This window comes from Mus pahari, chromosome 10, assembly GCF_900095145.1.
Source record: "Mus pahari chromosome 10, PAHARI_EIJ_v1.1, whole genome shotgun sequence".
Classification (NCBI taxonomy): Eukaryota; Metazoa; Chordata; class Mammalia; order Rodentia; family Muridae; genus Mus; species Mus pahari.
This window is the reverse complement of record NC_034599.1, coordinates 110,823,462-110,835,503: the sequence shown is the minus strand read 5'-3', so window position 1 is coordinate 110,835,503 and position 12,042 is coordinate 110,823,462.

The following is a 12,042-nucleotide window of genomic DNA, read 5'->3' as shown; positions in this document are numbered from 1 at the left end:
ACAACAGCTGTGGGACTTGGCAAGGGTGACTTGCAGTAAGTCCCGTTAGTGTCACCACCTTGCTCCCCACCAGAGAGAGGTCATCTGTATCCATAAGAACCAGGTGAGTGCACGTCTGTGTCAGGAGTGCACTATCAAGGCTTCGTCTGAGTCCAAACAGCATCTTACACCATATGAAAAGGCTGATGAAGAGGCGAGAAAGGTTCCTCAGTGCAGTGGGGTTCGAATAACCAGAGGAAGGGAGTAGCTGGGATGCTCGGAACCTTGTTTACCTGGAGACCTGTAAGAACAAGGTGGATTTGTATTGATTGGTCAGGGTACAGTTGGAAATGCACTGAAGGACAAGAAGTGCTTATCACTAAGTTACACCCTCAGCCATTTTAATGATTTTTATTTTAAGATAGGGATTCACTTAGTAACCTGGGCTGGCTTTGAACCCACACTCCATCCCAACCAGACTTTGAACTTGGCAATCCTCCTGCCTCTGCTTCCTAAGTAGCTGGGATTATAGGTCTGTATCTCTGGAATGCCATCTGTGCCGAGATTTCTGGTCATAGCCTGAGCTAGAATCCCTCTGTGGCATAGGAGGGCTTTGGTGGATTCATGAACATGTTAAATTTGGGATTTAAAACTTAAATAATCCTCTCCTGACCTGATGCATATTTACAAACATGACTCGTATTGACTCCCCCTAGTTGCACCATGCAATCCTCTAATATCCCAAAGGTGTCAGACATCTCCGCCCCGTTTTAATGGTAGCAACACTGAGGATCAAAGGAGGTGAACCATGCGGCGAGCTTTCCAAAGTCACACATCTCCTGGTAGTGGAGGGGGATTTTCACTCTCTCTGGCAGACATTGGGGACTTGCCTTCTTAATTAACCACCCCTGAAGCTTAGCCACCAGGGAAAGCAACATGTACATTTTCAGCTCTTTTTATTGATACTGTGTCAACAAAAGCATATGAAGTTTTAACTATATAAACATGCTAGCAAGATGTGAAGCATCAAATATTTAAAAGGGAGAGTCTGAAATATAAGTAAACACATACGGGAGGCATTTTTCTACCAGCTGCCTCAAGTGGAGGTTATTGCTTAGAGAGTTTGATGGACAGACGGAGCAGAGCAGAGCAGGATGGGAGTAACAAACACCAGAAATGCTCATGATGAGTGCCCGAGGTGGATTCGGACAAAGGCCCATCTTCTCCAGAATCTCTCCTGGGGTCAGTAGTGGGGTACGGTGAGCCCCACTGACAGCCGTCGCTCTGGTTTCCTCTTGCTGCTGAGGCAAAGCACTCTGACCACAGGCATCCTGGAGAGGAAACATTTGGCTTGGTTTAAGCTTTCAGGCCACAGTCCCCCACTGAAGGAAGGGAAGGAGGGGAGGGCAGGAACTCAAGGTAGGAATGTAGAGTCATATTGAAACTAGAGGGCCCTGCTGGCAGTTCATTTATTCACTCAGGCCTAACCAGCTCTCCTGTACAGCCCAGGACCGTCAGCCTATGGATGGTGATGCCCACAGTTGGCTGGGCCCTCCCCTACCAATCAACTAGCATAACCGCCCCCTATAGACATGCCCACAGGCCAATTTGGTCTGGGCAACTCATCATTTGTGACTTTCCCGTTTGATGACTCTAAACTGTATCATGCCAACAATCAGAGCCGACTGGGACATCCATCTTGGAAATACAGCAAACAGCAAATTACAGCCAGCAATTGTGTTTGTTACTTGCCTTGTGACTAGAAGGCTCTGGTCGGTGAACATTTTTTGTCATCAAAGACCATCATCCTAGCACAGATAAGTGGAACACTAGGACACAGTAATAGCACCTCACACTCATTGGGGAAAGGGTTTGTAAGTGTGGGACGGGGGGGGAGGACCTCACACTCATTGGGGAAAGGGTTTGTAAGTGTGGAACAGGGGGGGGGGAGAGGAGGAAGGGGGCCCGTGATTGGGATGTAAAGTGAATAAATAAGTTAATGGAAAAAAAGAAAAAAACATTGAGAGAACTCAGGAAGAGATTTGCACACCAACATGTAGAGCAGTATATTAGTCATTGGAGGGGAGTCCAGGCATTCCTTTGAAGAACCAGATGCAGGGTGTCTGTGTATACACATATATGTGACTATTAAATTTAAAAACTTGTGTTATCTAGTATGTGCATTGTAAACAAACATATCATATCAAGTATTGATGGGTTAAAAAAAGAATAAAATTCTGACACATGCTATAAAAAAGGTTATAGTATGTGTGTTGGAAGAACCCTGGAAACACTGTTAGTAAGCAAACCATCTTAAAAGGCCAAGTACTCTGTGATCCTGCTGACACAAGGTATCTAAAGAGCAGGTCGCTGAGAAACAGGTGAGGTGGCACTTACTGGGCTGAGGTAAGGACACTAGGGTGCTGCTAATGGGCACAAGGCTGGCTTTCACAAGACAGTTTTAGGGATAGAGTGGGAATGGTAATCCAAGGATCAGACACTGTGAACTCACTCCACGCTGCTCACCTGCACACTTAAAAGGATGCACACTATACATCTTTGTTTTGCACGCCAAATTTAGCATGCTTTTTAGAGCAGTAGGTGTATATCAGCCAAGGCCCAGTCAGGGGCCCAGCACTACTGGTCACAAAGGAGATGGCCACCAGGGTGGGGAGACCATGCAGGATGAAGTCTGCATACAGGAGGTATCTAGACACAGTGATGGAGGACTGCTGTCCAGTGGCACCTGCAGCCTGCTTGACAGGAAGCACAGACAAAGGGGATATTAAGCCATGTCTGTCAGGCACAGGAAGGCAGTGACAGGGAAAATACCCTGTGGTCACGCACTACTGCCTCCCATGGACTAGAGCTACTGCAGGAGAGTTAAGAGTACCAGGAGAGGGCAGAGGATGAACGCCAGTGGGGCACGCATCTAAGATCAAGCCGGCCACACACCAGCACAACAGGCTGTGAACAATTGCTTTCCCTCTCATTAACAAGGCTGCTTCGAGTTTCCGGACACTGCGCTGTTTGCTGCCACCATACATATAATATGTTTAAGAAAGATAGTTTAAACAACCTCTCTCTACCAAATTTCAGTCGACCATAGTGCTCAGCAACACTGATTGCTATCAATTTAATTTACTTCTGTAGGTCGTACCAACAACATATAGAGAAAAACCCTCAGATAGAGGTTCAGCTTTAGGTATTGGTCAGCGCTCAGAATATGCCTCTTGGGAGGCCAACCGATGGTCATTGGAGGGAAATGGCAGCGTTGAGCTTCATTGGTTTTCTGCTTTGAAAATAGTAAGTAGTTCAATAGAAACCACTGGGCCACTCTAAAGTAGAGCAGCATTTAACCCATTCCCCCTCCTCCCTTCCCTTCCCTCATCCCACACTCAGCGTCACAGCCTTTGCTGCTGTTCTCCCACCTCGGTCCCCTCAGTGCATTTGAATATAACATCTGTGAGAACCACGCATGTTCACACATGTTCGTGCACACGTGTGTGGGTGCAGAGACGGATGAGTACCTGCCTCAGTCTCTCCTCCTCCCTCTGTCTGGGTCAGGGTCTCTCATTCAGCCCGGCTGGCTGGTTAGTGAGTCCCTCCTGTCTCCACCCCAAGTTCTGGGCCCACGGGCATGCACTCTCCATCGTACCTGGCATTTTATACGGATTCTGAGGGTGGAAGGCAGTTAGTTCTTCATGGTCGCATGAAACACTGCATCAAGTGAGTGATCTCCCCAGCCCGGGCTGAAGATAATTTTTAAAATGTGACTGGTTTTTCTATTATTTCAGCATGTGTTTATAAACCAAAGAGGACAGAATATAGTATATATGGCATATAGTTTGTACATATATTTGATAGTCAATACACACATATGTGTGGGTACACTTGTGTCTTCATCACTAAAAGCATAAGTAAATGGACACATACATTATTTAGTGAATTGGAATGAAGTTTCAGCGTGTGTTGGGGAAGGAGGAGACAGAGGCAAGAAGAGCCAGAGCCACACATGAGCTATTTAGCCTCAAGGATGGAGGAAATGCTGACAGTGTAAACATCATGACCAAGAAGCAAGTTAGGGAGGAAAGGGTTTATTCAGCTTGTACTTCCACACTGCTGTTCATCACCAAAGGATGCAGGACTGGAACTCAAGCAGGTCAGGGAGCAGGAGCTGATGCAGAGGCCATGGAGGGATGTTACTCACTGCCTTGCTTCCCCTGGCTTGCTCAGCCTGCTCTCTTATAGAACCCAAGACTACCAGTCCAGGGATGGCACCACCCACAAGGGGCCCTCCCCCCTTGATCACTAATTGAGAAAATTCCTTACAGCCGGATCTCATGGAGGCATTTCTTCAACTGAAGGTCCTTTCTCTGTGATAACTCCAGCTTGTGTCAAGTTGACATACAAAACCAGCCAGTACAGACACTGTCTCAAAAATGAAGGTGGAGTCTGTGTACACAGGCATGCATATATGTACACACAGAGGTATCCACATTTTCACACAGAGGTATGCATATCTGCATATAAGAGTATGCATATCTGTATATACAGGCATGCACATATGTACACACCGAGGTATGCACATATGTACACAAAGGTATGCACATCTGTACATAACAGTATGCATATCTGCACACACAGGTATGCACACATGTACACACAGAGGTATTCACCTGTGTACGCAAAGGTATGCACCTCTGTACATAACAGTATGCATATCTGCACATACAGCTATGCACACATGTACACACAGAAGTATGCACATCTTCACACAAGGCCTGAACACACAGGCATGCACACATGTACACACAGAGGTATGCAATATGCTCACAAGTTTGAACACACAGGCATGCATATATGTACACAGAGGTGTGCACATATGCACATAAGCCTGAACACATAGGCATGCACACATGCACACAGAAGTATTCACATATGCACACAAAGGTATACACATCTGTACATAACAGTATGTATATCTCCATACATAGGCATTCTCACATACACATAGAGGTATGCACATCTTCACACGAGGCCTGAAGACACAGGCATGCGCATTTGCACACAAGGCATGAATGCACAGATATCAAACTGACACACACAGGTATGCACATTTTCACACAAGATGCGTATCTGGACTCACAGGCATGGATCAAGGCATACATACACAGGTATGCACACACACAGACACACACAGACACACACACACACAGAGGTATGTACACCTGCACATAACAGTATGCATATCTGCACACATAGGCATGCACATCTACATTACATAGGCATGCATGCTCACCTGCATCCATAGTCATGAACACCTGCACACATATATGCCTAACATAAGCATACACAAAAGATTTGAAAGTTGCCATTACAGATGTGATTTATAGAGGAATCATTACATGGTAACTTGCTGTTCTGTACATGGCTAGTGTTTCCCCCTATGCCATGTGGTCTTTTGCTTTGCTTCCAGTACTTTCTCAAATCTTGGCATCTATATCCCCTGCCCTTGAACTGGGGTGGGTCTCTGTGCTTGCCTGGATGCACAAAGTATACCAGAGATGGTATTATGTGACTAAGTTATAGAAGTTCCTTGCACTTCTGCCTTGTTCTAGTAGGTTAATGGGACCCAGCCACCATGCTGTGAGGAGACTCCTGTGAAAAGGAACTGTGGCTCCTCCGCCTCCCAGCTTCTTAGCTCCCATCCAGCAGCCTTCGATAGTTTGTCCACTGTGTGATATGATCCTCATCCCCAGGGGACCTTGAGGCTCCACTTGAGCTACTCCAGGTGAACTTGTAACCATCACCCTTAGCCTTCTGGTTTCGCAGATGCTCACCCATTACATCCATCACTTGCTTGTATTTCATATTCATATTCCCAACTTTCCAAAATTTCTCAGCAAATTATTTGCTGTAGTTGCGTTTTTATTATACTCTGGCTTCAAAATGGAGAGCAAAGTGCACAGAGGAAGAACGCCCTGAGAAGCAGACAGATGGCCACAACTAGAAACAGCAGCTGCTCATCAGCGGGTGTGCAGGCCCCGTGGCTTGCCTCCATCTCTCATGTCCTGAGTTCGATCCCTGAGACCCACATGGTAGAAAGAGAGAACCCACTCCCAAGTTATCCCCTGTGCTCTACATGTGTGCAGTGCTGTGTGTGTTCCTACACACACAGGAACACACACAGAATAGGTGAGTGTGATGAAACATTTTAATGAAGGCGTGTCTAAGAATGACATAGGCTCCCTTCCCCATTTGGTGGCTTGATATTTCGGGTGTGCACTTCGCTGGCTGGGCAACCTGAGCATGTGTGGTTGCTCTCTGAGACACTCTGAGTTGAAAGGAATTAACAGCTCCTCATTTAGTAAACAAGGGACCAGGCACTTAGGTAATGTACTTGTGAAAGGTTACTTATTGTGATAGCTTGGTGAAACAAAAGGTGTAAGCGATCCCAAGATTCACAACCTATCAAGGCCTGGTTTCTAAAAAGCTAGCCTGTCCCTCCCTCCCTCCCTCCCTCTCTCTCTCCCTCTCATTTATTGTGACTACAAGCCTGTGTTTTCAGGAGCTATAGCTTTCCTATGGAGGTCAGAGGACACCTTGTGGGAGTTGGTTCTCTCCTCCTGCCCTATGGATTCCTGGGATGGAACTCGGGTCTTCAGCTTGGTGGCAAGCACCTTCGCCCACTGAGTCATCTCACTGCTAGCCCCAAAATAGCCTTTTATCTTTTTGTTTTTTGTTTTTTTTTTTTTTTTACTTTTTTTCCAAAGATGAAAAATTCCAAGATGAGATGCAAAGTCATTTTTTTTTTCTGCCTTCACATAAAAGGTTTTTAATATTCATTCTCAAACATTTATTTAGTTCTCACAATGCACAAGATACAGCATTAGGTAGGTCTTCTAAAATAAGCTTATATGAGCAAATGAAAGATGATTTCTGGTTTAAAAGGCCATATTATGAAAATGTATGTTTATTCGGTCCTTGTAATATGGAAGGTAGTCACCGAAGCATCTCCCTCTCGTGTAAGTCTGCTCAGGGTAAAGGACATGGAGGAGAACTGGACGAACTGGGTCTGGAGCTTCGGCTCCTTCCCGCTTTGCACGGGGATGTGAGTTCTGCAGCTGGAGGTGCTCCGGGTGAATTAGCAGCCACCCAGGACCAGGAAGGGGATAAGAGGCCGGATAAGAAGCAGTTTGGGTTAACCTCTGTGTTTGTTGTTTTGTTTTTGTTTCTGTCAACTCAACACAAGTCAGAGTCATTTGAAAAGAGTGAACCCCAGTTGGGAAGATTCCCCTCCTGAGTTCTCTGTAGACAAGCCTTAGTGATGGCTGTCAGAGGGCCCAGCCTATGGGGTGATTCCACAACCCTGGCATGAGGTCCTGGGGTGTGGAAGTGAGCAAGGTTCTTCCATGGCTTGTGTTTCATTCTTGTTCCCCCCACCCCACTCCCCACTTCCCTCAGTGAGGGACTTAAGAGCTTTGAGGTGAAATAACCCTTTCCTCCCCAAGTTGTTTTTTGGTCACAGTGTTTGATCGCAGCAATAGAAACCCTCATTGAGAACCTCCCAGAATTCCCTGCCACAGGATATACCAGGCAGGCAAGAAACTGGGATCTGAGCTATAAGAGAGAGGGCAAAAATTGATACAGAATTCCCTCAGGGGAAGCAGCACTTTTTATTCCTGATTTTATTTCTTCTAACGGGTGTAGAAAGTTAAGCATAATTCCCGAGTTCACTCAACTTTCCCCGCTCCCGCTCCTGCAGGAGCTGTATCTCATCTGCTCAGGGAACTTGGAACCAAAGCACTGGATTTTCCAGTCTCTTTTTCTTCCTGCGAGAAGCTAGCTGCTGTCATGTCGTGCGCCCACACTGCTGTGACTAAGTAGGTTTGTCTGATTGGCTAGCCCTGGTGTTCAGAAGTAGGAAGACCATTGGCCTACAAACAAAAGCTGGTGTCCTCTAACCCAGACTCCATGAGTAATAGAGAGAGATTTCAGTCCTGCATAGTCTCTGGTTTTATCCCACAGTTTGAGAGCTTTGGTAGACACAGGTGTGATGGGGTACACTTGTAACCCTGGCACTTAGGGGAGGCAGAGGCAAGTGATTGCCATCAGTTTGAGACCAGTCTGGAATTAGCATCGTTTTCTGGCCAGCCAAGGCTGGTCTATGTAGGCAGGACCTGTTTCAAAATAAATAAATAAATAAATAAATAAATAAATAAATAAATAAATACCCAAACCAAACCAAAACACCAAAACACAAACAACAACACATAAAGCCACTGGGAGGGAGGGCCTCAGGGTGGAGGGAGGGCCTCAGGGTTCTAGCTGAGGCTTGAAAGCTCCAGTTCCAGACCGGCTTGTGCTACCCACAAAGATCATGACTCAACAAACCAATCCATTCTGAGTGTCGTACCCATCAGGCACTGGTGCACGCCTCTTCCTGGGTGACACAAGTAGCTGTGGGTTACTCCAGAGGAGGGTACTGACAGACCGAAGTGGAGATTTCATTTAAGCCCAGCTTTTAAACCAGCGAGTTACTGGTTTTTCCTTTGTAAGAAATTTCTCGTGTTTGGGTGGGCTGCTTGACTCTGGAATCTGATGCCTCCACAGCTATTGTTAACTGCTTATAATACCTCTGGAGTGGAGGGGCCTCTTGAGCCTTGTGAGCGCCATAAAGTAACACCTTCCCTTGTGAAGAAGTGTTAATGGGTCCCATCTCATGAGAGTCTTGCAGATCTTCAAGATGGTGATGTCCTCGCATCAGACAGGACATAACTCCCCCATAGGTGCTCTATTGGAGCTGCCTGCAGGATCCTGAGGACATACTCTGGTTGCTGGGACACTGGAGTGTGCTGTATAGTCTCTGCTTTCCTGGTTCTCTGACAGTCATTGTCAGTGTACTCTGTGTCTCTGTTGCTGGTGTATATGTGTACATATGTGTGCTTGTGCATGCAGAGGGCTTAGGACAACCTTGGTTGTAAAAGGACATGAGGTGTGTGTGTGGGGGTGGAATTGGTGGTGATTGTTTGTCCAGGGGATTCCTGATTTTATTCCAAGGCATGAAGAACTGAATCAAGCTGCAGAGAGAGAGAAACTAACAGCTTCACACACTAGAGCTAGGAGAAGCCTAAGTCTGGAAGGCCTTAAAAGGATGCAGGCTTCTGGTGTCTTACTGTGGTCCCTCTTAACACCTGCCCCATGTCTACCCATCATCCCCTCTTCCAATGTCGGCTGGGAACAAGTAGGAGCCATTTCAGGAAGCCTGCTTTCAGTCTCCTCGTGTACCGATATCTCTCCAGCTGTAGCTCAGCAACACTGTTTCTTCCATTAGAGACAGCGTCTATTCTGGCTCACTTTATGCCCACTTGACACAAGCCAGAAGTCATTTGGGAAGAGGAAACTTCAATTGAAAAAATGTCCTCACCAGATTGTCTGTGGAGAAACATGTGCTTGCTCTCTCTCTCTCTCTCTCTCTCTCTCTCTCTCTCTCTCTCTCTCTCTCTCTGTCTTTGTTTCTTTTTTTCTTTCTAGATTTATTTATTTAATGTATTTGAGTTCACTGTAGCTGTCTTCAGATACACCAGAAGAGGACATCATATCCCATTACAGACAGTTGCGAGCCACCATGTGGTTGCTTGGACTTGAACTCAGGACCTCTGGAAGAGCAGTCAGTGCCCTTAACTGCTGAGCCATCTGTCCAGCCCTGGTTCATCTTCTTGATGGGTATGGGAAGGCCCAGTTGACTCTGGGTGGTGCCATCCCTGCGCTGGTGATGCTGGAAGCTGTAAGAAAGCAGGCTGGCCAGGCCATGAGGCATAAGCCAGTAAGCAGTACTCCTCCGTGGCTTCTGTGTCGGCTCCTTCCCTGCTTGAGTTCCTGTCTCGACGTCCCTCAGCAATGGAGTGTGACCTGAGAATTCTGAGATGAAATAACCCCTTCCCTCCCCAAGTTGTTTGTGACCATGGCATTTTATCACAGTAACAGAACCTAAGGTAAGATCTTTTGCTGCCTGGCAAGGAAGCTCCAGGGACACCCATGCCTCTATTTCCAGCACTGACATTAGAAGTGTAAGAGCCACCACCACAGGCTGCTCTGCAGGGCTCTAGTGGCTGGCCTCACGCTTGCAAGGCAAGTTCTTTATTGACTGAGCCATCTCCTAGCCCCGTCGCTATTGCTTTAAAGGAGAACTCTACCATCTGCGTTATCTCCGTGTCTCGTGGGCCACAAAGAACCTAGAAAACAAAACCAACATAGAGAAACATAGTTCATAAGTAACAGGGTCCCAAGCCAGGAGGCCCAGACCAGCACTCAGGCACGGGGATCAGCAGCAAGCACACAGGGGGTGCCTGCTCCACGTCAGTGTCATGAAGCTCCACCAAGCCCACTGAGGCAGCTTTGCTCTCCAGGGCAGACTGTGACTGTTCTCTGCTCTTCAGACTAAGAAGTCCTGAAAAGTCTGATGATGACATAGAAACCAAAGTTTAGAGTCTGGGGTGGTGGTGGTTTAATTTTAAATTTAATTTATTACCACGAGCGCATGCATGTGAGCATGCATTTCTCTCCCTCCCCCTGCCCCGTGTGTGTGTGTGTGTGTGTGTGTGTGTGTGTGTGTGTTAAGGACACACATACCACAGTATACCTGTGGATGTCAGAGGGATGACAACTGTGTGGATCTGGCTCTCACATACAGTATGATAAAGAATGTTCACTTTAGCCGGGCAGTGGTGGCGCACGCCTTTAATCCCAGCACTTGCGGGGCAGAGGCAGGCAGATTTCTGAGTTCAAGGCCAGCCTGGTCTACAGAGTGAGTTCCAGGACAGCCAGGGCTATGATTGTTCACTTAGGCAGCTGTGCCATCTTCTCAGAACTAAGTCTTTCCTCACTCACTTAATTAATTTCTGTGGGTTCATCTGTGGCTATCTGAGGGCAACTAGCAGGAATGAGTTCTCTCCTTTCACCATGTGGAGCCCAGAGGCAAACTCAGGTTGCCAGGTTTGGTGGCAGGGGCCTTTAGCCCTGAGTCACCTAGAGGGCCCTTCACATCTTCCTTACTCTCCTTCTGTCTCCTTTATTTATTTATTTTTTTTAAAGGTGGCTTGATGTGAATAATGAGGAAACCCACAGCATTGGAGAATCAGAGGGCGGGGTGCGATAGATATTAAGATGACTATGTGCAAGCTCTGGGTGGTGTCTGAGCTCCCAGCTTGTCCTCAGGTCATGCTGAGAACACGGAATCCCCGGAATTTTCTTTCCTGAGGAGAACAACCATGGCCTATTTATTGGCTTCAGTTGCTATGAAGTGACCGCCCCACCGAAGGGAAGCTGCTGCCCTTAGCTACACAATCCTCCATAGGAGTCACCGTGAGTCTCCCAGTGGCAAGTCTCAGCTGGGGATGCACAGAGCCAGGCGAGACATTTTCCTAGTGTTTGCACCCCTTCCTCAGATGGGCTGGGACTGCTCTGTTTTAGAAGCAGCGTGTACCCTCCTAGGGTACAGAGGTGTGCGTGCGTGCATGCGTGCATGCGTGCGTGAGTGAGTGCGGGTGCTGACTTTAACACTTCTCATTCTTAAACAGGGGTTGTTACGTCTTTTTGTCTGTGTCTCCTTGCCTGTCTTCCCTCTCCTCTTAGCCCGTCTCATGGTCCCGTCAGTCCCACAGATCAGGTACTCAGGGTCAGACTCATTGTTGAGTACAGTTCTGTTTGAACTTTTATTCGGCGTTCTCTGGCTTGACGATCTCTCTCATTGTGTGTTTCACCATGTGGAGGGTGATCCTCAGGACCTGGTGTTTACTCTCAACACACACAGCTTTCCCCTGTGCACTGAGATGCCTCGGCTCACGGGTGTCTTGATGTCTCCTCTACCCTGAATCCATCTGCAGTCTTTTGTCCTTAAAGCAGTTAATGTGCCCCATGTCTGCTGACGGTTGAAAGGCTGCAAAATCAAAGCCACGCAGTTATGAATGCTATGAAAGAGGTTTTGACAACTTTTTGGTGGCATTTAATTCAAGTTACACTCTTCTCATTCAAAATAATAAGCATAATGTTACTTATTAT